Genomic DNA, 23,206 nt, shown 5'->3' on the forward strand with positions numbered 1-23,206 from the left:
ACCTTTTGCGTGTTAAGCAAACGTGATAACCACTACACTACAGAAACCTGTTAGCTGCACCACTTTAGACTACTGAGGAGTGAGATGGGACAGCACGTGCAGCTGTTAAAGGTAAGGAGAACAAAGCAGGCTGTTCAACTAGGCAGTGAGCCACCATTTGCACCCCGATTTTGTAAGATATGTGTTCTTTGCCTAAATGATCACTAAAAGAAGCTACCCACCCACTCTGTCTAGCTCGCTGACAACCATAGAACACACCAGTTGCCAGAGCTCTGGCATCATCCAGGATAACGTTCGTTCGATTGGGGAGGGTCTTTTTTTCCTTTACATTGCACCAGAAAAGGAGAACGCTGTTTCTGCCTGGTTTCGAACCAGGGGCCTTTTGCGTGTGAGGCAAACGTGATAACCACTACACTACAGAAACCCGAACTTGTTTTGGGATTTCTGATGCTTGAGATATGATATGAGAATGTAGGGACAGTTGTTTTATGGCCATGAGGATAAAGCAGGCTGTAAAGCTAGGCAGTGGAGCCTTCATTTCCTCCATGACTCTTTAGAAGAAATGTGTGATATTTGCATAAATATTAGCAGAGAGAGACTAGCCACTCCATTCTCTCATCCACGAAATGCATAATACCAAGCCTTCCTTTCCGGCGGAATCTTTTGTCTCATTCAGTGCTGTTGTTGCTGATGTTCTCGTCAGAAAAGGAGAACGCTGTTTCTGCCTGGTTTCGAACCAGGGACCTTTTGCGTGTAAGGAAAACGTGATAACCGCTACACTACAGAAACCTAGCTGCCAGTGATTTTTAACACTTGCACACCTGTGCAAAAGCATTCCTCACGGCTTCTAACTCATTGGTCCAGGGTATGGCAAAAACACCTTTCATTTCATCCGTGACTTCTTGTAAGCTGCGTCTTTTTTGCGTACCTCATGTAGAACATCATGCCAGAGAGAGGGAAATCATGGGATCTCTCTACGGGCTCTGCCGAGAGCCAGCCTCGAAAACTCCTTTCCCCGCAATAGAACCCATGGAGAAAAAGGAACTAGATCGGGTGCTGGCGCCTCAAAGAAAGTCCTCCAAACTGACGCATGGTCAAAGAGAGAATGAGGTAGCTATCGATGGGTTTCCTGCAGCAAGGAAAGCAAAGACGAGGTATGATGCCACCACTTCCACAGCTAGCCAGATCCAATAGAGTACCAGAAGTGTGCATGAGAGAAATGAACATTAACGCAAGCGGGTGAGCAGAATGCTAGTGTGGCCACATGCAACAGTGAGGTGGTCACGCTTGACGCCAGCGAGCTTAGTAGAGTCCAAAGAGCGGCACAATATAAGTGCGCATGAGATTCAGACAGAAGAATGTTATCGGCCCAGGTAGAGAGAAGCTGAAGCCCGCAGGAGGAATAAGACTTGCGACAAGACATTAGATAGCTTCAAAGAAGAAGGAAAGGGGATCTGTAAACTATCACGCCTCACTCAGAGCAGTATTGGTTGACCTCCTCAAATGGAAGGAGGAAAAAGAAAAAACACAAAGCCCCAAGCATCCTGTTTCTGCCTGGTTTCGAACCAGGGACCTTTTGCGTGTTAGGCAAACGTGATAACCACTACACTACAGAAACCTGTTAGCTGCACCACTTTAGACTACTGAGGAGTGAGATGGGACAGCACGTGCAGCTGTTAAAGGTAAGGAGAACAAAGCAGGCTGTTCAACTAGGCAGTGAGCCACCATTTGCACCCCGATTTTGTAAGATATGTGTTCTTTGCCTAAATGATCACTAAAAGAAGCTACCCACCCACTCTGTCTAGCTCGCTGACAACCATAGAACACACCACGTGCCAGAGCTCTGGCATCATCCAGGATAACGTTCGTTCGATTGGGGAGGGTCTTTTTTTCCTTTACATTGCACCAGAAAAGGAGAACACTGTTTCTGCCTGGTTTCGAACCAGGGGCCTTTTGCGTGTGAGGCAAACGTGATAACCACTACACTACAGAAACCCGAACTTGTTTTGGGATTTCTGATGCTTGAGATATGATATGAGAATGTAGGGACAGTTGTTTTATGGCCATGAGGATAAAGCAGGCTGTAAAGCTAGGCAGTGGAGCCTTCATTTCCTCCATGACTCTTTAGAAGAAATGTGTGATATTTGCATAAATATTAGCAGAGAGAGACTAGCCACTCCATTCTCTCATCCACGAAATGCATAATACCAAGCCTTCCTTTCCGGCAGAATCTTTTGTCTCATTCAGTGCTGTTGTTGCTGATGTTCTCGTCAGAAAAGGAGAACGCTGTTTCTGCCTGGTTTCGAACCAGGGACCTTTTGCGTGTAAGGAAAACGTGATAACCGCTACACTACAGAAACCTAGCTGCCAGTGATTTTTAACACTTGCACACCTGTGCAAAAGCATTCCTCACGGCTTCTAACTCATTGGTCCAGGGTATGGCAAAAACACTTTTCATTTCATCCGTTACTTCTTGTAAGCTGCGTCTTTTTTGCGTACCTCATGTAGAACATCATGCCAGAGAGAGGGAAATCATGGGATCTCTCTAAGGGCTCTGCCGAGAGCCAGCCTCGAAAACTCCTTTCCCCGCAATAGAACCCATGGAGAAAAAGGAACTAGATCGGGTGCTGGCGCCTCAAAGAAAGACCTCCAAACTGACGCATGGTCAAAGAGAGAATGAGGTAGCTATCGATGGGTTTCCTGCAGCAAGGAAAGCAAAGACGAGGTATGATGCCACCACTTCCACAGCTAGCCAGATCCAATAGAGTACCAGAAGTGTGCATGAGAGAAATGAACATTAACGCAAGCGGGTGAGCAGAATGCTAGTGTGGCCACATGCATCAGTGAGGTGGTCACGCTTGACGCCAGCGAGCTTAGTAGAGTCCAAAGAGCGGCACAATATAAGTGCGCATGAGATTCAGACAGAAGAATGTTATCGGCCCAGGTAGAGAGAAGGTGTAGCCCGCAGGAGGAATAAGACTTGCGACAAGACATTAGATAGCTTCAAAGAAGAAGGAAAGGGGATCTGTAAACTATCACGCCTCACTCAGAGCAGTATTGGTTGACCTCCTCAAATGGAAGGAGGAAAAAGAAAAAACACAAAGCCCCAAGCATCCTGTTTCTGCCTGGTTTCGAACCAGGGACCTTTTGCGTGTTAGGCAAACGTGATAACCACTACACTACAGAAACCTGTTAGCTGCACCACTTTAGACTACTGAGGAGTGAGATGGGACAGCACGTGCAGCTGTTAAAGGTAAGGAGAACAAAGCAGGCTGTTCAACTAGGCAGTGAGCCACCATTTGCACCCCGATTTTGTAAGATATGTGTTCTTTGCCTAAATGATCACTAAAAGAAGCTACCCACCCACTCTGTCTAGCTCGCTGACAACCATAGCACACACCACGTGCCAGAGCTCTGGCATCATCCAGGATAACGTTCGTTCGATTGGGGAGGGTCTTTTTTTCCTTTACATTGCACCAGAAAAGGAGAACGCTGTTTCTGCCTGGTTTCGAACCAGGGGCCTTTTGCGTGTGAGGCAAACGTGATAACCACTACACTACAGAAACCCAAACTTGTTTTGGGATTTCTGATGCTTGAGATATGATATGAGAATGTAGGGACAGTTGTTTTATGGCCATGAGGATAAAGCAGGCTGTAAAGCTAGGCAGTGGAGCCTTCATTTCCTCCATGACTCTTTAGAAGAAATGTGTGATATTTGCATAAATATTAGCAGAGAGAGACTAGCCACTCCATTCTCTCATCCACGAAATGCATAATACCAAGCCTTCCTTTCCGGCGGAATCTTTTGTCTCATTCAGTGCTGTTGTTGCTGATGTTCTCGTCAGAAAAGGAGAACGCTGTTTCTGCCTGGTTTCGAACCAGGGACCTTTTGCGTGTAAGGAAAACGTGATAACCGCTACACTACAGAAACCTAGCTGCCAGTGATTTTTAACACTTGCACACCTGTGCAAAAGCATTCCTCACGGCTTCTAACTCATTGGTCCAGGGTATGGCAAAAACACCTTTCATTTCATCCGTGACTTCTTGTAAGCTGCGTCTTTTTTGCGTACCTCATGTAGAACATCATGCCAGAGAGAGGGAAATCATGGGATCTCTCTACGGGCTCTGCCGAGAGCCAGCCTCGAAAACTCCTTTCCCCGCAATAGAACCCATGGAGAAAAAGGAACTAGATCGGGTGCTGGCGCCTCAAAGAAAGACCTCCAAACTGACGCATGGTCAAAGAGAGAATGAGGTAGCTATCGATGGGTTTCCTGCAGCAAGGAAAGCAAAGACGAGGTATGATGCCACCACTTCCACAGCTAGCCAGATCCAATAGAGTACCAGAAGTGTGCATGAGAGAAATGAACATTAACGCAAGCGGGTGAGCAGAATGCTAGTGTGGCCACATGCAACAGTGAGGTGGTCACGCTTGACGCCAGCGAGCTTAGTAGAGTCCAAAGAGCGGCACAATATAAGTGCGTATGAGATTCAGACAGAAGAATGTTATCGGCCCAGGTAGAGAGAAGCTGAAGCCCGCAGGAGGAATAAGAATTGCGACAAGACATTAGATAGCTTCAAAGAAGAAGGAAAGGGGATCTGTAAACTATCACGCCTCACTCAGAGCAGTATTGGTTGACCTCCTCAAATGCAAGGAGGAAAAAGAAAAAACACAAAGCCCCAAGCATCCTGTTTCTGCCTGGTTTCGAACCAGGGACCTTTTGCGTGTTAGGCAAACGTGATAACCACTACACTACAGAAACCTGTTAGCTGCACCACTTTAGACTACTGAGGAGTGAGATGGGACAGCACGTGCAGCTGTTAAAGGTAAGGAGAACAAAGCAGGCTGTTCAACTAGGCAGTGAGCCACCATTTGCACCCCGATTTTGTAAGATATGTGTTCTTTGCCTAAATGATCACTAAAAGAAGCTACCCACCCACTCTGTCTAGCTCGCTGACAACCATAGCACACACCACGTGCCAGAGCTCTGGCATCATCCAGGATAACGTTCGTTCGATTGGGGAGGGTCTTTTTTTCCTTTACATTGCACCAGAAAAGGAGAACGCTGTTTCTGCCTGGTTTCGAACCAGGGGCCTTTTGCGTGTGAGGCAAACGTGATAACCACTACACTACAGAAACCCGAACTTGTTTTGGGATTTCTGATGCTTGAGATATGATATGAGAATGTAGGGACAGTTGTTTTATGGCCATGAGGATAAAGCAGGCTGTAAAGCTAGGCAGTGGAGCCTTCATTTCCTCCATGACTCTTTAGAAGAAATGTGTGATATTTGCATAAATATTAGCAGAGAGAGACTAGCCACTCCATTCTCTCATCCACGAAATGCATAATACCAAGCCTTCCTTTCCGGCGGAATCTTTTGTCTCATTCAGTGCTGTTGTTGCTGATGTTCTCGTCAGAAAAGGAGAACGCTGTTTCTGCCTGGTTTCGAACCAGGGACCTTTTGCGTGTAAGGCAAACGTGATAACCGCTACACTACAGAAACCTAGCTGCCAGTGATTTTTAACACTTGCACACCTGTGCAAAAGCATTCCTCACGGCTTCTAACTCATTGGTCCAGGGTATGGCAAAAACACCTTTCATTTCATCCGTGACTTCTTGTAAGCTGCGTCTTTTTTGCGTACCTCATGTAGAACATCATGCCAGAGAGAGGGAAATCATGGGATCTCTCTACGGGCTCTGCCGAGAGCCAGCCTCGAAAACTCCTTTCCCCGCAATAGAACCCATGGAGAAAAAGGAACTAGATCGGGTGCTGGCGCCTCAAAGAAAGACCTCCAAACTGACGCATGGTCAAAGAGAGAATGAGGTAGCTATAGATGGGTTTCCTGCAGCAAGGAAAGCAAAGACGAGGTATGATGCCACCACTTCCACAGCTAGCCAGATCCAATAGAGTACCAGAAGTGTGCATGAGAGAAATGAACATTAACGCAAGCGGGTGAGCAGAATGCTAGTGTGGCCACATGCATCAGTGAGGTGGTCACGCTTGACGCCAGCGAGCTTAGTAGAGTCCAAAGAGCGGCACAATATAAGTGCGCATGAGATTCAGACAGAAGAATGTTATCGGCCCAGGTAGAGAGAAGGTGTAGCCCGCAGGAGGAATAAGACTTGCGACAAGACATTAGATAGCTTCAAAGAAGAAGGAAAGGGGATCTGTAAACTATCACGCCTCACTCAGAGCAGTATTGGTTGACCTCCTCAAATGGAAGGAGGAAAAAGAAGAAACACAAAGCCCCAAGCATCCTGTTTCTGCCTGGTTTCGAACCAGGGACCTTTTGCGTGTTAGGCAAACGTGATAACCACTACACTACAGAAACCTGTTAGCTGCAGCACTTTAGACTACTGAGGAGTGAGATGGGACAGCACGTGCAGCTGTTAAAGGTAAGGAGAACAAAGCAGGCTGTTCAACTAGGCAGTGAGCCACCATTTGCACCCCGATTTTGTAAGATATGTGTTCTTTGCCTAAATGATCACTAAAAGAAGCTACCCACCCACTCTGTCTAGCTCGCTGACAACCATAGCACACACCACGTGCCAGAGCTCTGGCATCATCCAGGATAACGTTCGTTCGATTGGGGAGGGTCTTTTTTTCCTTTACATTGCACCAGAAAAGGAGAACGCTGTTTCTGCCTGGTTTCGAACCAGGGGCCTTTTGCGTGTGAGGCAAACGTGATAACCACTACACTACAGAAACCCGAACTTGTTTTGGGATTTCTGATGCTTGAGATATGATATGAGAATGTAGGGACAGTTGTTTTATGGCCATGAGGATAAAGCAGGCTGTAAAGCTAGGCAGTGGAGCCTTCATTTCCTCCATGACTCTTTAGAAGAAATGTGTGATATTTGCATAAATATTAGCAGAGAGAGACTAGCCACTCCATTCTCTCATCCACGAAATGCATAATACCAAGCCTTCCTTTCCGGCGGAATCTTTTGTCTCATTCAGTGCTGTTGTTGCTGATGTTCTCGTCAGAAAAGGAGAACGCTGTTTCTGCCTGGTTTCGAACCAGGGACCTTTTGCGTGTAAGGAAAATGTGATAACCGCTACACTACAGAAACCTAGCTGCCAGTGATTTTTAACACTTGCACACCTGTGCAAAAGCATTCCTCGTGGCTTCTAACTCATTGGTCCAGGGTATGGCAAAAACACCTTTCATTTCATCCGTGACTTCTTGTAAGCTGCGTCTTTTTTGCGTACCTCATGTAGAACATCATGCCAGAGAGAGGGAAATCATGGGATCTCTCTACGGGCTCTGCCGAGAGCCAGCCTCGAAAACTCCTTTCCCCGCAATAGAACCCATGGAGAAAAAGGAACTAGATCGGGTGCTGGCGCCTCAAAGAAAGACCTCCAAACTGACGCATGGTCAAAGAGAGAATGAGGTAGCTATCGATGGGTTTCCTGCAGCAAGGAAAGCAAAGACGAGGTATGATGCCACCACTTCCACAGCTAGCCAGATCCAATAGAGTACCAGAAGTGTGCATGAGAGAAATGAACATTAACGCAAGCGGGTGAGCAGAATGCTAGTGTGGCCACATGCAACAGTGAGGTGGTCACGCTTGACGCCAGCGAGCTTAGTAGAGTCCAAAGAGCGGCACAATATAAGTGCGCATGAGATTCAGACAGAAGAATGTTATCGGCCCAGGTAGAGAGAAGCTGAAGCCCGCAGGAGGAATAAGACTTGCGACAAGACATTAGATAGCTTCAAAGAAGAAGGAAAGGGGATCTGTAAACTATCACGCCTCACTCAGAGCAGTATTGGTTGACCTCCTCAAATGCAAGGAGGAAAAAGAAAAAACACAAAGCCCCAAGCATCCTGTTTCTGCCTGGTTTCGAACCAGGGACCTTTTGCGTGTTAGGCAAACGTGATAACCACTACACTACAGAAACCTGTTAGCTGCACCACTTTAGACTACTGAGGAGTGAGATGGGACAGCACGTGCAGCTGTTAAAGGTAAGGAGAACAAAGCAGGCTGTTCAACTAGGCAGTGAGCCACCATTTGCACCCCGATTTTGTAAGATATGTGTTCTTTGCCTAAATGATCACTAAAAGAAGCTACCCACCCACTCTGTCTAGCTCGCTGACAACCATAGAACACACCACGTGCCAGAGCTCTGGCATCATCCAGGATAACGTTCGTTCGATTGGGGAGGGTCTTTTTTTCCTTTACATTGCACCAGAAAAGGAGAACGCTGTTTCTGCCTGGTTTCGAACCAGGGGCCTTTTGCGTGTGAGGCAAACGTGATAACCACTACACTACAGAAACCCGAACTTGTTTTGGGATTTCTGATGCTTGAGATATGATATGAGAATGTAGGGACAGTTGTTTTATGGCCATGAGGATAAAGCAGGCTGTAAAGCTAGGCAGTGGAGCCTTCATTTCCTCCATGACTCTTTAGAAGAAATGTGTGATATTTGCATAAATATTAGCAGAGAGAGACTAGCCACTCCATTCTCTCATCCACGAAATGCATAATACCAAGCCTTCCTTTCCGGCGGAATCTTTTGTCTCATTCAGTGCTGTTGTTGCTGATGTTCTCGTCAGAAAAGGAGAACGCTGTTTCTGCCTGGTTTCGAACCAGGGACCTTTTGCGTGTAAGGCAAACGTGATAACCGCTACACTACAGAAACCTAGCTGCCAGTGATTTTTAACACTTGCACACCTGTGCAAAAGCATTCCTCACGGCTTCTAACTCATTGGTCCAGGGTATGGCAAAAACACCTTTCATTTCATCCGTGACTTCTTGTAAGCTGCGTCTTTTTTGCGTACCTCATGTAGAACATCATGCCAGAGAGAGGGAAATCATGGGATCTCTCTACGGGCTCTGCCGAGAGCCAGCCTCGAAAACTCCTTTCCCCGCAATAGAACCCATGGAGAAAAAGGAACTAGATCGGGTGTTGGCGCCTCAAAGAAAGACCTCCAAACTGACGCATGGTCAAAGAGAGAATGAGGTAGCTATAGATGGGTTTCCTGCAGCAAGGAAAGCAAAGACGAGGTATGATGCCACCACTTCCACAGCTAGCCAGATCCAATAGAGTACCAGAAGTGTGCATGAGAGAAATGAACATTAACGCAAGCGGGTGAGCAGAATGCTAGTGTGGCCACATGCAACAGTGAGGTGGTCACGCTTGACGCCAGCGAGCTTAGTAGAGTCCAAAGAGCGGCACAATATAAGTGCGTATGAGATTCAGACAGAAGAATGTTATCGGCCCAGGTAGAGAGAAGCTGAAGCCCGCAGGAGGAATAAGACTTGCGACAAGACATTAGATAGCTTCAAAGAAGAAGGAAAGGGGATCTGTAAACTATCACGCCTCACTCAGAGCAGTATTGGTTGACCTCCTCAAATGGAAGGAGGAAAAAGAAAAAACACAAAGCCCCAAGCATCCTGTTTCTGCCTGGTTTCGAACCAGGGACCTTTTGCGTGTTAGGCAAACGTGATAACCACTACACTACAGAAACCTGTTAGCTGCACCACTTTAGACTACTGAGGAGTGAGATGGGACAGCACGTGCAGCTGTTAAAGGTAAGGAGAACAAAGCAGGCTGTTCAACTAGGCAGTGAGCCACCATTTGCACCCCGATTTTGTAAGATATGTGTTCTTTGCCTAAATGATCACTAAAAGAAGCTACCCACCCACTCTGTCTAGCTCGCTGACAACCATAGCACACACCACGTGCCAGAGCTCTGGCATCATCCAGGATAACGTTCGTTCGATTGGGGAGGGTCTTTTTTTCCTTTACATTGCACCAGAAAAGGAGAACGCTGTTTCTGCCTGGTTTCGAACCAGGGGCCTTTTGCGTGTGAGGCAAACGTGATAACCACTACACTACAGAAACCCGAACTTGTTTTGGGATTTCTGATGCTTGAGATATGATATGAGAATGTAGGGACAGTTGTTTTATGGCCATGAGGATAAAGCAGGCTGTAAAGCTAGGCAGTGGAGCCTTCATTTCCTCCATGACTCTTTAGAAGAAATGTGTGATATTTGCATAAATATTAGCAGAGAGAGACTAGCCACTCCATTCTCTCATCCACGAAATGCATAATACCAAGCCTTCCTTTCCGGCGGAATCTTTTGTCTCATTCAGTGCTGTTGTTGCTGATGTTCTCGTCAGAAAAGGAGAACGCTTTTTCTGCCTGGTTTCGAACCAGGGACCTTTTGCGTGTAAGGCAAACGTGATAACCGCTACACTACAGAAACCTAGCTGCCAGTGATTTTTAACACTTGCACACCTGTGCAAAAGCATTCCTCACGGCTTCTAACTCATTGGTCCAGGGTATGGCAAAAACACCTTTCATTTCATCCGTGACTTCTTGTAAGCTGCGTCTTTTTTGCGTACCTCATGTAGAACATCATGCCAGAGAGAGGGAAATCATGGGATCTCTCTACGGGCTCTGCCGAGAGCCAGCCTCGAAAACTCCTTTCCCCGCAATAGAACCCATGGAGAAAAAGGAACTAGATCGGGTGCTGGCGCCTCAAAGAAAGACCTCCAAACTGACGCATGGTCAAATAGAGAATGAGGTAGCTATAGATGGATTTCCTGCAGCAAGGAAAGCAAAGACGAGGTATGATGCCACCACTTCCACAGCTAGCCAGATCCAATAGAGTACCAGAAGTGTGCATGAGAGAAATGAACATTAACGCAAGCGGGTGAGCAGAATGCTAGTGTGGCCACATGCATCAGTGAGGTGGTCACGCTTGACGCCAGCGAGCTTAGTAGAGTCCAAAGAGCGGCACAATATAAGTGCGCATGAGATTCAGACAGAAGAATGTTATCGGCCCAGGTAGAGAGAAGGTGTAGCCCGCAGGAGGAATAAGACTTGCGACAAGACATTAGATAGCTTCAAAGAAGAAGGAAAGGGGATCTGTAAACTATCACGCCTCACTCAGAGCAGTATTGGTTGACCTCCTCAAATGGAAGGAGGAAAAAGAAAAAACACAAAGCCCCAAGCATCCTGTTTCTGCCTGGTTTCGAACCAGGGACCTTTTGCGTGTTAGGCAAACGTGATAACCACTACACTACAGAAACCTGTTAGCTGCACCACTTTAGACTACTGAGGAGTGAGATGGGACAGCACGTGCAGCTGTTAAAGGTAAGGAGAACAAAGCAGGCTGTTCAACTAGGCAGTGAGCCACCATTTGCACCCCGATTTTGTAAGATATGTGTTCTTTGCCTAAATGATCACTAAAAGAAGCTACCCACCCACTCTGTCTAGCTCGCTGACAACCATAGCACACACCACGTGCCAGAGCTCTGGCATCATCCAGGATAACGTTCGTTCGATTGGGGAGGGTCTTTTTTTCCTTTACATTGCACCAGAAAAGGAGAACGCTGTTTCTGCCTGGTTTCGAACCAGGGGCCTTTTGCGTGTGAGGCAAACGTGATAACCACTACACTACAGAAACCCGAACTTGTTTTGGCATTTCTGATGCTTGAGATATGATATGAGAATGTAGGGACAGTTGTTTTATGGCCATGAGGATAAAGCAGGCTGTAAAGCTAGGCAGTGGAGCCTTCATTTCCTCCATGACTCTTTAGAAGAAATGTGTGATATTTGCATAAATATTAGCAGAGAGAGACTAGCCACTCCATTCTCTCATCCACGAAATGCATAATACCAAGCCTTCCTTTCCGGCAGAATCTTTTGTCTCATTCAGTGCTGTTGTTGCTGATGTTCTCGTCAGAAAAGGAGAACGCTGTTTCTGCCTGGTTTCGAACCAGGGACCTTTTGCGTGTAAGGCAAACGTGATAACCGCTACACTACAGAAACCTAGCTGCCAGTGATTTTTAACACTTGCACACCTGTGCAAAAGCATTCCTCACGGCTTCTAACTCATTGGTCCAGGGTATGGCAAAAACACCTTTCATTTCATCCGTGACTTCTTGTAAGCTGCGTCTTTTTTGCGTACCTCATGTAGAACATCATGCCAGAGAGAGGGAAATCATGGGATCTCTCTACGGGCTCTGCCGAGAGCCAGCCTCGAAAACTCCTTTCCCCGCAATAGAACCCATGGAGAAAAAGGAACTAGATCGGGTGCTGGCGCCTCAAAGAAAGACCTCCAAACTGACGCATGGTCAAAGAGAGAATGAGGTAGCTATAGATGGGATTTCCTGCAGCAAGGAAAGCAAAGACGAGGTATGATGCCACCACTTCCACAGCTAGCCAGATCCAATAGAGTACCAGAAGTGTGCATGAGAGAAATGAACATTAACGCAAGCGGGTGAGCAGAATGCTAGTGTGGCCACATGCAACAGTGAGGTGGTCACGCTTGACGCCAGCGAGCTTAGTAGAGTCCAAAGAGCGGCACAATATAAGTGCGTATGAGATTCAGACAGAAGAATGTTATCGGCCCAGGTAGAGAGAAGCTGAAGCCCGCAGGAGGAATAAGAATTGCGACAAGACATTAGATAGCTTCAAAGAAGAAGGAAAGGGGATCTGTAAACTATCACGCCTCACTCAGAGCAGTATTGGTTGACCTCCTCAAATGGAAGGAGGAAAAAGAAGAAACACAAAGCCCCAAGCATCCTGTTTCTGCCTGGTTTCGAACCAGGGACCTTTTGCGTGTTAAGCAAACGTGATAACCACTACACTACAGAAACCTGTTAGCTGCACCACTTTAGACTACTGAGGAGTGAGATGGGACAGCACGTGCAGCTGTTAAAGGTAAGGAGAACAAAGCAGGCTGTTCAACTAGGCAGTGAGCCACCATTTGCACCCCGATTTTGTAAGATATGTGTTCTTTGCCTAAATGATCACTAAAAGAAGCTACCCACCCACTCTGTCTAGCTCGCTGACAACCATAGCACACACCACGTGCCAGAGCTCTGGCATCATCCAGGATAACGTTCGTTCGATTGGGGAGGGTCTTTTTTTCCTTTACATTGCACCAGAAAAGGAGAACGCTGTTTCTGCCTGGTTTCGAACCAGGGGCCTTTTGCGTGTGAGGCAAACGTGATAACCACTACACTACAGAAACCCAAACTTGTTTTGGGATTTCTGATGCTTGAGATATGATATGAGAATGTAGGGACAGTTGTTTTATGGCCATGAGGATAAAGCAGGCTGTAAAGCTAGGCAGTGGAGCCTTCATTTCCTCCATGACTCTTTAGAAGAAATGTGTGATATTTGCATAAATATTAGCAGAGAGAGACTAGCCACTCCATTCTCTCATCCACGAAATGCATAATACCAAGCCTTCCTTTCCGGCAGAATCTTTTGTCTCATTCAGTGCTGTTGTTGCTGATGTTCTCGTCAGAAAAGGAGAACGCTGTTTCTGCCTGGTTTCGAACCAGGGACCTTTTGCGTGTAAGGCAAACGTGATAACCGCTACACTACAGAAACCTAGCTGCCAGTGATTTTTAACACTTGCACACCTGTGCAAAAGCATTCCTCACGGCTTCTAACTCATTGGTCCAGGGTATGGCAAAAACACCTTTCATTTCATCCGTGACTTCTTGTAAGCTGCGTCTTTTTTGCGTACCTCATGTAGAACATCATGCCAGAGAGAGGGAAATCATGGGATCTCTCTACGGGCTCTGCCGAGAGCCAGCCTCGAAAACTCCTTTCCCCGCAATAGAACCCATGGAGAAAAAGGAACTAGATCGGGTGCTGGCGCCTCAAAGAAAGTCCTCCAAACTGACGCATGGTCAAAGAGAGAATGAGGTAGCTATAGATGGGTTTCCTGCAGCAAGGAAAGCAAAGACGAGGTATGATGCCACCACTTCCACAGCTAGCCAGATCCAATAGAGTACCAGAAGTGTGCATGAGAGAAATGAACATTAACGCAAGCGGGTGAGCAGAATGCTAGTGTGGCCACATGCATCAGTGAGGTGGTCACGCTTGACGCCAGCGAGCTTAGTAGAGTCCAAAGAGCGGCACAATATAAGTGCGCATGAGATTCAGACAGAAGAATGTTATCGACCCAGGTAGAGAGAAGTTGAAGCCCGCAGGAGGAATAAGACTTGCGACAAGACATTAGATAGCTTCAAAGAAGAAGGAAAGGGGATCTGTAAACTATCACGCCTCACTCAGAGCAGTATTGGTTGACCTCCACAAATGCAAGGAGGATAAAGAAAAAACACAAAGCCCCAAGCATCCTGTTTCTGCCTGGTTTCGAACCAGGGACCTTTTGCGTGTTAGGCAAACGTGATAACCACTACACTACAGAAAAGTGTAGTTACTTACCTGTAACATAGGTTCTCCGTGGACAGCAGGATAGTCAGCCACATATGGGTGTTGTCCCAAGACCTCCCAATTTGCGGATAAGCTCTCCAATAGCTCAGAGAGATTTTTTTTTTTTTTTTTCTCTGAGCATGTGCAGTGCCCGGGCCCCACTGGGCATGCCCGAGCCCTACCCATTTCCCCCTAATCCCCAGGATGTTCCTAGCTGTGGCCGGGTCGGCCGTATGGGGAGGCGGGTGGGTTGTGTGGCTGACTATCCTGCTGTCCACGGAGAACCTACGTTACAGGTAAGTAACTACACTTTCTCCTAGGACAAGCAGGATGAGTCAGCCACATATGGGTGACTCCCTAGCCGAGGGATGTACCGACTGGACCTGCGCCTTAGCGCTTTGTGGAGGCCGAGCCGGGCAGGGTAATCAGGCAAAGCAGGTAAGGTTGTGGAAACAAGGTTTTAGATAAAGTGCTGTGTTAACTGAGCAATAATACTCACAGAACAGTGAACTGGTCAATGACAATCAATGAACAGTGAGAAACCAACTGGTCCAAAGTGACAATTCGTACTTGCATGTGAGAATTCATACTTGCCTATTCCACATTCAGTCTAGACAGGAGTGCTGGAAGACCTACTTAACTCACAGAACAGCGAAACTAGTCAATGACAATCAATGAACAGTGAGAAAACCAACTGGTCAACAGTAACAATTCTTAACTGGTCAACAGTGACAATTCGTACTTGCATATGAGAATTCATACTTGCCTATTCCACATTCAGACTAGACAGGAGTGCTGGAAGACCTACTTAACTCACAGAACGGCGAAAACTGGTCAATGACAATGAATGAACAGTGAGAAAACCAACTGGTCAACGGTGACAATTCATAACTGGTCAATAGTGACAATTCGTACTTGCATATGAGAATTCATACTTGCCTATTCCACCTTCAGACTAGACAGGATTGCTGGAAGACCTACTTAACTCACAGAACAGTGAAATTGGTCAATGACAATCAATGAACAGTGAGAAACCAACTGGTCAACAGTGACAAATCGTACTTGCATGTGAGAATTCATACTTGCCTATTCCACATTCAATCTAGAAGGAGTGCTGGAAGACCTACTTAATCAATATCTATAACACCCTACTTGAACAGTGTTTGTCGATATTTATAACACCCTACTTGATCAGTGTTTGTCAAGGCTGTGCTAGTGGTTGCTGTCCCTCCTGGGAGGGAACCTGTGCTTGGTGAAGGTGTGCATGGAGGACCAAGTGGCTGCATCGCAGATGTCCCCTATTGGTGTGTGGTGCAGATGTGCCGTTGTGTTGGCTATGGTTCTGCGCTGGTGGGCGTTGGCTCCCACCTGCGGTTGATGGTGCGTTTTTCTATAGGTGAAGGGGATGCACTCTTATATCCAGCGCGCGCGCCTGCGTTTGGTGGCTGGAAGTCCTGGTCTGTTTTGGTCGTAGGAGACGAACAATTGAGGCTTGTCTAATCTGCTGCATAGTCAGGGCCCGCACACAGTCCAGGAGGTGTTGCTGAGGTGGCAGTGTGCCTCCCTGTGGGGAGATGTAGAGTGCCGGGAGGCCCGCTGAAGCCGCCTTCGGCAAGAATCGGGGGTGGGTACTGGGTACCACCCTGTTCTCATGAGGGAGTGTGTCGGTAGACACGATGGTCAGGGTTTTCCCAGCCAGGAATACGGGATCTGCCTCCCCCAAAGGTTTGAAGGGGTCGAGGTGAGATGATGCGGCACCAAGTTGAGGTCCCATCCGGGCGGTGGTGGTCTGACCGGTGGGTGCAGATTGGACAGTCCCTTCATGAAATTTTGTGATTACTGGATGCCTCGACACTGGTTTGCTGTCTAGGCCAGCGTGGTATGCCGTGATTGCACTTAGGTGGACCTTGATGGAAGTGGGTTTTAGGTCCCCCTGAGATAAGCTCAGTATGTACTGCAGGATGTCCGGTATGGGGCAGTTGTAGGGGTCTCGCTGCGTGTCTGTGCACTGGTAGCGGAACCTTCTCCCTTTCAACCCATAGCGTTTTCTGGTTGAAGGTCTTCTGGCTGCCATAAGAGTGTGCTCCACGTCTTGTGGTAGGTTCATCCTCTCATCATCCATGCGGTCAGGGCTAAGGAACGCAGGTCGTGGTGGAGGGAGTAATGAGAACTGCACTGATCTGGAGCGGGGAGAGGTGGGTGAACCGCTATCCATTGCCAGAACGGGAACCATGGTTGCAGGAGCCCGATCAGGGCAATCATGATCACCGTTGCTCTGTCCTGAAGAATCTTCTGCAGGACTTAGGGTGTTCCAACTCACAGACAGACCGTCGGGGCTGAGATGGCGATGGGTTGATCTCTTTGCGCAGAAGGTCGAGTATTTTGAGTTCGGTTCGGTTGCAAACAGGTCGATGCTCGGTGTGCCCCAGGTGCTGAAGATCTTCTTAATCGCCGCTGGGTTGAGACACCACTCATCGGGATCCAGCTGGTGGCTGAGTCTTTCTGCCAGGTCGTTCTGCTCCCACAGGAGGTAAGTTGCCTGGATGGTGCATTGAATGGAGTTGGAGAACTCCCACATGTGGCAAGCTTCCTTGCATAGCGAGGTTGACCCTGTCCCTCCCTGTTTGCTGATATGGTGCGAGGCCACCTGGTTTTCTGTTTGGGTGAGGACTGCCCTGCCTGTTTGAAGGTTTCGAGGGCATTCCCTAAGGCCCTGAGCTCCAGTGGGTGGGTGGTCAGAGGTTGGGTACACTGGTCTCAGTGATGTCTGAGGTGCCCTTTCAGGGATCACATGAGTAGTCTGGTGTGCTGCACAACAAAGACCGGAGCGTGCTGACGATGAGCTGCTGGCAGGGATGCACTGGGCCAGGGATGTCATGGCGTCGATCTGGTAGTCCCGTAGGACGGCCTTGGTCTGCGTGGTGTCGATGACTGCCCAGATGAACGATATCCCCTGGATGGGTATCAGGTGGGGCTTCATGTAGTTGATGAGGAACCCCAGTTCTTGGAGGAGGGTTATGGTGGTTAACGGGGCTGCCAGCTGTCGAGATAAGATAGGACGCGCACCCCTTGAAGGCGAGGATGTGCCACTGCCACGCACTTTGTGAACGCTCTTGGAGCCGTTGAGAGTCCAAGGGGCAGGACCTTGTACTGGAGGCGTCTGTCTTGGCTTTAGAAGCGACGATGCCTCCTGTGGGCTGGGTGCATGGGATACTAGCCAATACTCGGGCTGTAACAGGGCCAAGACTGTACCCAGAGAGTGCATCTGGACCTTGTGTATGTATCTGTTGAGCTTACAGAGATCCAGGGACGAGCGTTGTCCTTGTCCATGGTGACGCGGGGGTTCCTGGAGTAGAAACCCCTTGGTGATCTCCTCTGTTCGTCACCGCATCTATTGATTCTGCCGAAGCAGGTCCTCTCCTTGCTGCAGGAAAGTTGGGTCGTCAGATGGAGGGTGCCCCGCCCACTTGGGGGGGGCGGGAGTGGAGACGAATTCGGAATCCCTGCTTGATGATGCTGAGAGCCCCCTGGTCGATGGTGATCCTGGGCCAAGCCTTCGCAGACAATCTGATCCTGCTGGGCCGGAGGGTGGTCAAGGTTCTGTTTTTGTCTTGGGGAGAGGGCTGCCCTTGGATGCCCCTGCCCCTCGGGCGGTGCTTGTTTGCGTAGCAGTTATGTTACTGTTGCGAGCGCTGGGGCACAGACTGCTGCCAGTGTGGACTGGCTCAGTTGTGAGCTGGAGTCTCTATTTTATTTTATTTATTTATTTCCTCTCACTGGCCTCCTGATAAAGCCGCATCTGGAACTGGAGCGCAGCAATTCGTGCGCTCAGCATTGCGCCCTCGAAGGTCTTTTTCCCCGTGGAAACCAGGGTTTTTCAGGTCCTTCCCTGACGGGGGTTGGAGGGGGGGGGGTCATGCTGCCCTGTTTCTCTTAAGCTACCGCAATGTCCATGTATGGCTGCTGCGGGTTGTCGAATCCCTGGGCTGGAAAGATCTGGTACTTCAATCCCAGTCTCCTTGATGTTGGTTGCCCTGAGGAGGGAGTCAGCCAAATCTTGTCTCTGCAGTCCAGGAGGTTCTTGTGGACTGGAATCGCCACTGCCTGCGTGAAGTACTGGTACTGGTAGTTCAGGCCTTGTAGTACTCTGTCTTGGGTACTTGTTGTCCACCCACGTGGATCTTGAGAAAGGCTGTGAGTTTCTGGAGGGACTTGGGGTGAGTCCTCGTTTGTTTGTTTTTTGTTTTTTTTTAGTAAATATTTATTTATTTTTGTGGGTGGTGACTCGGGGCGTGGCTGGAGGCTGGTGTGTAGCTTGTTCCTCCGTTGCTTGGGTGCATGGCCTGCCGCTGAACCGCGCCATGTTGTTGTGCGTGGCTCCCTCTAAAGGGGGGCATTGTGGGGAGTGTAGCCCGCTGAGAGAGGAGTGGGTCAGCAGGAGGATTAACTGTGGCTGCTGGTCCCACCCCTGGTGGTTCGCAGGTTCATGTGCTGCTCCACTTGACTGGTTGGGTGGCTCCATGTACCCCACCACCCTTCTCTGTCCTTCTTGAGAGGGGGGAGAGCCTGCAGAGAGGGGGCAGGATGCACCCCTTCATCTGTGCCAGTGCTCCTGGCTGCGTTTCCCACTGTGCCTGGAGGCAGAGAAAGAGGAGTGATAATGCCTCTTGAGTGGGCTTCTCCTGCTGTACTGCCTATTGTATATTAAACTGTACAGCGCTGCATATGCCTTTCAGTGCTATAGAAATCATGAATAGTACAGAGTCCCTCATGCTAGCTGGAAAAACACTCTGCCTAGGTTTTATGAAGAGCAAACAGCTTTTTAGACTGAGGAGTTTCAAACCCCCACCCTTGGAGAGGCATGGTCTGACATGCATCTCTGAAGATATCAGCACCCTGCTGAGAAAGGCAGACTCCTCGTTCCCAACCTGAGAGGGGGAGGGGGGAGGGGTAGGAAAGGTGTGAATTGTAGACTCTGCAGGACCCCAAGAGGGAAAGAAACATCGAGTTGGTTTTTTTTTTTTTTTTTTTCAGCATGTCCTTTATAAGCTGAACTCTGGGGCAGCATGTCTCCTACTGGGGGGAGAGGTCTGCAGGTCCCCTCCAAGGGAAAGAAACATGGGAGATTCTTTCTCCTTAAATTCAGATTGGGAGGAGGGTGGGGCAGAGCCCTCGGGGCTGCAACAGATTATCAGAGGTTTTCCCAAAAACAAGCAGATAGGACTTACCTTTGAACCCCAATCGGCTCCCTTCAGAGGCCGGCTGTAAGAGGCAGCATGCCGTCTGGAGGGTGAAAGCCCCGATCTGTTGCTTGCAGAGGCTGTGGATTTACGCAGCAGCATGCAAGACTCCTATCGGCTGCCCTGCAGAGGATGGCTGCGTGGCAACATGCAAGGATTCCTGGAGAGATCTCTCGGTCTGGCGAGACTCCTATCGGCTGCCCTGCAGAGGCTGGTTCTAAGCGGCAACATGCAGGGACTCCGGGAGATATTTCTCTACCGGGCCAAGTGCAGGCGGGGGGATTAGCTGAGCCAGGGCATCCTGGAGGCTCCTTGCCACTGTAGCATGTGGATCCCCCGCTGCTGCATTCTGATGAGGATGGCTGCTGGAGGAAGATTCTCGGGCCTCACTTCTCTTTCATGCCCTGCGGAGGCTGGCTGTCAGCAGCAACATGCAGGAACTCCTGGAGAGATCTCTCGGTCTGGTGAGACTTCTATCGCCTTCCTGCAGGGGCCGACGGCTAGCGACAGCATGCAGGACTTCCGGGAGAGATTTCTCGACCGGGCAAGTTGCAGTCGGGGGGGTTGACTGAGCCAGGACGTCCTGGAGGCTCCTCACCGGATTCGTCTGTGGATCCCCCGCTGCTATGCTCCGATGAGGATGGCTGCTGGAGGAAGATTCTCGGGCCTCACTTCTCTTCATGAAGTCTCTCAGTGCCCTCTTCCTTAGCTTGCGTGCACGTGGTGACATGTGCGCACAATGCAAGCCACACGGAAACCTCGAGCGCCGGATCCAATCAGTGGGCGCACAATTCATGAGGATCCAGTGTGTTCATCCTCCTCCTGCATCCCAGTAGTTTCTTTAGATGATTCAGGCATCTTCAGGTTGAGTAGAAAAGTTGTAATGGAGAGCTGTAGAAAAATCCGACCGATGGGAACGGGCGGAAACTAAAGACTGGGGATTAGGGGGAAATGGGTAGGGCTCGGGCATGCCCAGTGGGGCCCGGGCACTGCACATGCTCAGAGAAAAAAAAAAAAAAAAAAAAAATCTCTCTGAGCTATTGGAGAGCTTATCCGCAAATTGGGAGGTGTTGGGACAACACCCATATGTGGCTGACTCATCCTGCTTGTCCTAGGAGAACCTGTTAGCTGCACCACTTTAGACTACTGAAGAGTGAGATGGGACAGCACGTGCAGATGTTAAAGGTAAGGAGAACAAAGCAGGCTGTTCAACTAGGCAGTGAGCCACCATTTGCACCCCGATTTTGTAAGATATGTGTTCTTTGCCTAAATGATCATTAAAGAAGCTACCCACCCACTCTGTCTAGCTCGCTGACAACCATAGCACACACCACGTGCCAGAGCTCTGGCATCATGCAGGCATCATCCAGGATCTTTTTTTCCTTTACATTGCACCAGAAAAGGAGAACGCTGTTTCTGCCTGGTTTCAAACCAGGGGCCTTTTGCGTGTGAGGCAAACGTGATAACCACTACACTACACTACAGAAACCCGAACTTGTTTTGGGATTTCTGATGCTTGAGATATGATATGAGAATGTAGGGACAGTTGTTTTATGGCCATGAGGATAAAGCAGGCTGTAAAGCTAGACAGTGGAGCCTTCATTTCCTCCATGACTCTTTAGAAGAAATGTGTGATATTTGCATAAATATTAGCAGAGAGAGACTAGCCACTCCATTCTCTCATCCACGAAATGCATAATACCAAGCCTTCCTTTCCGGCGGAATCTTTTGTCTCATTCAGTGCTGTTGTTGCTGATGTTCTCGTCAGAAAAGGAGAATGCTGTTTCTGCCTAGTTTCGAACCAGGGACCTTTTGCGTTTAAGGAAAACGTGATAACTGCTACACTACAGAAACCTAGCTGCCAGTGATTTTTAACACTTGCACACCTGTGCAAAAGCATTCCTCACGGCTTCTAACTCATTGGTCCAGGGTATGGCAAAAACACCTTTCATTTCATCCGTGACTTCTTGTAAGCTGCGTCTTTTTTGCGTACCTCATGTAGAACATCATGCCAGAGAGAGGGAAATCATGGGATCTCTCTACGGGCTCTGCCGAGAGCCAGCCTCGAAAACTCCTTTCCCCGCAATAGAACCCATGGAGAAAAAGGAACTAGATCGGGTGCTGGCGCCTCAAAGAAAGACCTCCAAACTGACGCACTGTCGAAGAGAGAATGAGGAAGCTATAGATGGGTTTCCTGCAGCAAGGAAAGCAAAGACGAGGTATGATGCCACCACTTCCACAGCTAGCCAGATCCAATAGAGTACCAGAAGTGTGCATGAGAGAAATGAACATTAACGCAAGCGGGTGAGCAGAATGCTAGTGTGGCCACATGCAACAGTGAGGTGGTCACGCTTGACGCCAGCGAGCTTAGTAGAGTCCAAAGAGCGGCACAATATAAGTGCGCATGAGATTCAGACAGAAGAATGTTATCGGCCCAGGTAGAGAGAAGGTGAAGCCCGCAGGAGGAATAAGACTTGCGACAAGACATTAGATAGCTTCAAAGAAGAAGGAGAGGGGATCTGTAAACTATCACGCCTCACTCAGAACAGTATTGGTTGACCTCCTCAAATGCAAGGAGGAAAAAGAAAAAACACAAAGCCCCAAGCGTCCTGTTTCTGTCTGGTTTCAAACCAGAGACCTTTTGTGTGTAAGGCAAACGTGATAACCGCTACACTACAGAAACTGAGCTGCTGGTGATTTTTAACGCTTGCAAAAGCATTCCTCAGGGCTTCCAAATCATTGGTCCAGGGTATGGAAAGAACACCTTTCATTTCATCCTTGACTTTTTGTAAGCTGCGTCTTTTTTGCGTACCTCATATAGAACAACATGCCAGAGAGAGGGAAATCATGGGATCTCTCTACGGGCTCTGCCGAGAGCCAGCCTCGAAAACTCCTTTCCCCGCAATAGAACCCATGGAGAAAAAAGAACTTTATTGGGTGCTGGCGCCTCAAAGAAAGACCTCCAAACTGACGCACGATCAAAGAGAGACTGAGGTAGCTATAGATGGGTTTCCTGCAGCAAAGAAAGGAAAGACGAGGTATGATGGAAAAGGAAAGACGAGCTAGCCAGATCCAATAGAGTACCAGAAGTGTGTATGAGAGAAATGAACATTAACGCAAGCGGGTGAGCAGAATGCTAGTGTGGCCACATGCAACATTGAGGTGGTCACTCTTGATGTCAGCGAGCTTAGAAAAGTCCAAAGAGTGGCACAATATAAGTGCGCATGAGATTCAGACAGAAGAATGTTCTCCTATGACAAGCAGGATGAGTCAGCCACATATGGGTGTTGTCCCAACAGCTCCCAATTTGCGGATAAGCTCAGAGAGATTTTTTTTTTTTCTCTGAGTACGTGCAGTGCCAGGCCCCACTGAGCCCGAGCCCTACCTGTTTCCCCCTGCTTCCCCCTAATCCCCAGTCTTTAGTTTCCGCCCGTTCCCATCAGTCGAATTTTCTACAGCTCTCCATTACAACTTTTCTACTCATCACCTTGAAGATGCCTGAATCATCTAAAGAAACGACTGGGATGCAGAAGAAGGATGAATACACTGGATTCTCATGAATTGTGCGCCCACTGATTGGATCCGGCGCTCGGGGTTTCCGTGTTGCTTGCATTGTGCGCACATGTCACCACGTGCACGCAAGCTAAGGAAGAGGGCACTGAGAGACTTCATGAAGAGAAGTGAGTCCCGAGATTCTTCCTCCAGCAGCCATCCTCATCGGAATGCAGCAGCGGTGGATCCACAAGCTACAGTGGCAAGGAGCCTCCAGGATGCCCT

At 48.6% G+C, this 23,206-nt stretch overlaps 30 non-coding genes across 30 annotated transcripts; all 30 read right to left on the reverse strand.

The window, feature by feature from the left end:
• Positions 1-351: 351 nt before the first annotated feature.
• On the reverse strand, positions 352-424 carry TRNAV-CAC. Its single transcript has one exon. It is a non-coding gene; the product is annotated as a tRNA-Val (tRNA).
• Positions 425-716: 292 nt separating this feature from the next.
• TRNAV-UAC lies at positions 717-789 on the reverse strand. Its single transcript has one exon. It is a non-coding gene; the product is annotated as a tRNA-Val (tRNA).
• Positions 790-1,545: 756 nt separating this feature from the next.
• Positions 1,546-1,618, reverse strand: TRNAV-AAC. The gene has a single exon. It is a non-coding gene; the product is annotated as a tRNA-Val (tRNA).
• A 304-nt stretch (positions 1,619-1,922) lies between these two features.
• On the reverse strand, positions 1,923-1,995 carry TRNAV-CAC. The gene has a single exon. It is a non-coding gene; the product is annotated as a tRNA-Val (tRNA).
• Positions 1,996-2,287: 292 nt separating this feature from the next.
• Positions 2,288-2,360, reverse strand: TRNAV-UAC. The gene has a single exon. It is a non-coding gene; the product is annotated as a tRNA-Val (tRNA).
• Positions 2,361-3,116: 756 nt separating this feature from the next.
• TRNAV-AAC lies at positions 3,117-3,189 on the reverse strand. The gene has a single exon. It is a non-coding gene; the product is annotated as a tRNA-Val (tRNA).
• Positions 3,190-3,493: 304 nt separating this feature from the next.
• Positions 3,494-3,566, reverse strand: TRNAV-CAC. The gene has a single exon. It is a non-coding gene; the product is annotated as a tRNA-Val (tRNA).
• A 292-nt stretch (positions 3,567-3,858) lies between these two features.
• Positions 3,859-3,931, reverse strand: TRNAV-UAC. Its single transcript has one exon. It is a non-coding gene; the product is annotated as a tRNA-Val (tRNA).
• Positions 3,932-4,687: 756 nt separating this feature from the next.
• TRNAV-AAC lies at positions 4,688-4,760 on the reverse strand. The gene has a single exon. It is a non-coding gene; the product is annotated as a tRNA-Val (tRNA).
• Positions 4,761-5,064: 304 nt separating this feature from the next.
• Positions 5,065-5,137, reverse strand: TRNAV-CAC. Its single transcript has one exon. It is a non-coding gene; the product is annotated as a tRNA-Val (tRNA).
• A 292-nt stretch (positions 5,138-5,429) lies between these two features.
• On the reverse strand, positions 5,430-5,502 carry TRNAV-UAC. The gene has a single exon. It is a non-coding gene; the product is annotated as a tRNA-Val (tRNA).
• A 756-nt stretch (positions 5,503-6,258) lies between these two features.
• Positions 6,259-6,331, reverse strand: TRNAV-AAC. Its single transcript has one exon. It is a non-coding gene; the product is annotated as a tRNA-Val (tRNA).
• Positions 6,332-6,635: 304 nt separating this feature from the next.
• On the reverse strand, positions 6,636-6,708 carry TRNAV-CAC. The gene has a single exon. It is a non-coding gene; the product is annotated as a tRNA-Val (tRNA).
• A 292-nt stretch (positions 6,709-7,000) lies between these two features.
• On the reverse strand, positions 7,001-7,073 carry TRNAV-UAC. Its single transcript has one exon. It is a non-coding gene; the product is annotated as a tRNA-Val (tRNA).
• A 756-nt stretch (positions 7,074-7,829) lies between these two features.
• On the reverse strand, positions 7,830-7,902 carry TRNAV-AAC. Its single transcript has one exon. It is a non-coding gene; the product is annotated as a tRNA-Val (tRNA).
• A 304-nt stretch (positions 7,903-8,206) lies between these two features.
• Positions 8,207-8,279, reverse strand: TRNAV-CAC. Its single transcript has one exon. It is a non-coding gene; the product is annotated as a tRNA-Val (tRNA).
• A 292-nt stretch (positions 8,280-8,571) lies between these two features.
• TRNAV-UAC lies at positions 8,572-8,644 on the reverse strand. The gene has a single exon. It is a non-coding gene; the product is annotated as a tRNA-Val (tRNA).
• A 756-nt stretch (positions 8,645-9,400) lies between these two features.
• Positions 9,401-9,473, reverse strand: TRNAV-AAC. Its single transcript has one exon. It is a non-coding gene; the product is annotated as a tRNA-Val (tRNA).
• A 304-nt stretch (positions 9,474-9,777) lies between these two features.
• On the reverse strand, positions 9,778-9,850 carry TRNAV-CAC. Its single transcript has one exon. It is a non-coding gene; the product is annotated as a tRNA-Val (tRNA).
• A 292-nt stretch (positions 9,851-10,142) lies between these two features.
• TRNAV-UAC lies at positions 10,143-10,215 on the reverse strand. The gene has a single exon. It is a non-coding gene; the product is annotated as a tRNA-Val (tRNA).
• A 756-nt stretch (positions 10,216-10,971) lies between these two features.
• On the reverse strand, positions 10,972-11,044 carry TRNAV-AAC. The gene has a single exon. It is a non-coding gene; the product is annotated as a tRNA-Val (tRNA).
• Positions 11,045-11,348: 304 nt separating this feature from the next.
• TRNAV-CAC lies at positions 11,349-11,421 on the reverse strand. The gene has a single exon. It is a non-coding gene; the product is annotated as a tRNA-Val (tRNA).
• Positions 11,422-11,713: 292 nt separating this feature from the next.
• Positions 11,714-11,786, reverse strand: TRNAV-UAC. Its single transcript has one exon. It is a non-coding gene; the product is annotated as a tRNA-Val (tRNA).
• Positions 11,787-12,543: 757 nt separating this feature from the next.
• On the reverse strand, positions 12,544-12,616 carry TRNAV-AAC. Its single transcript has one exon. It is a non-coding gene; the product is annotated as a tRNA-Val (tRNA).
• A 304-nt stretch (positions 12,617-12,920) lies between these two features.
• Positions 12,921-12,993, reverse strand: TRNAV-CAC. Its single transcript has one exon. It is a non-coding gene; the product is annotated as a tRNA-Val (tRNA).
• A 292-nt stretch (positions 12,994-13,285) lies between these two features.
• TRNAV-UAC lies at positions 13,286-13,358 on the reverse strand. Its single transcript has one exon. It is a non-coding gene; the product is annotated as a tRNA-Val (tRNA).
• A 756-nt stretch (positions 13,359-14,114) lies between these two features.
• TRNAV-AAC lies at positions 14,115-14,187 on the reverse strand. The gene has a single exon. It is a non-coding gene; the product is annotated as a tRNA-Val (tRNA).
• Positions 14,188-20,840: 6,653 nt separating this feature from the next.
• Positions 20,841-20,918, reverse strand: TRNAV-CAC. Its single transcript has one exon. It is a non-coding gene; the product is annotated as a tRNA-Val (tRNA).
• A 292-nt stretch (positions 20,919-21,210) lies between these two features.
• TRNAL-UAA lies at positions 21,211-21,283 on the reverse strand. The gene has a single exon. It is a non-coding gene; the product is annotated as a tRNA-Leu (tRNA).
• Positions 21,284-22,039: 756 nt separating this feature from the next.
• Positions 22,040-22,112, reverse strand: TRNAV-UAC. The gene has a single exon. It is a non-coding gene; the product is annotated as a tRNA-Val (tRNA).
• Positions 22,113-23,206: the final 1,094 nt, after the last annotated feature.

Source organism: Geotrypetes seraphini, chromosome 3 (assembly GCF_902459505.1).
Source record: "Geotrypetes seraphini chromosome 3, aGeoSer1.1, whole genome shotgun sequence".
NCBI classification, from domain to species: domain Eukaryota; kingdom Metazoa; phylum Chordata; class Amphibia; order Gymnophiona; family Dermophiidae; genus Geotrypetes; species Geotrypetes seraphini.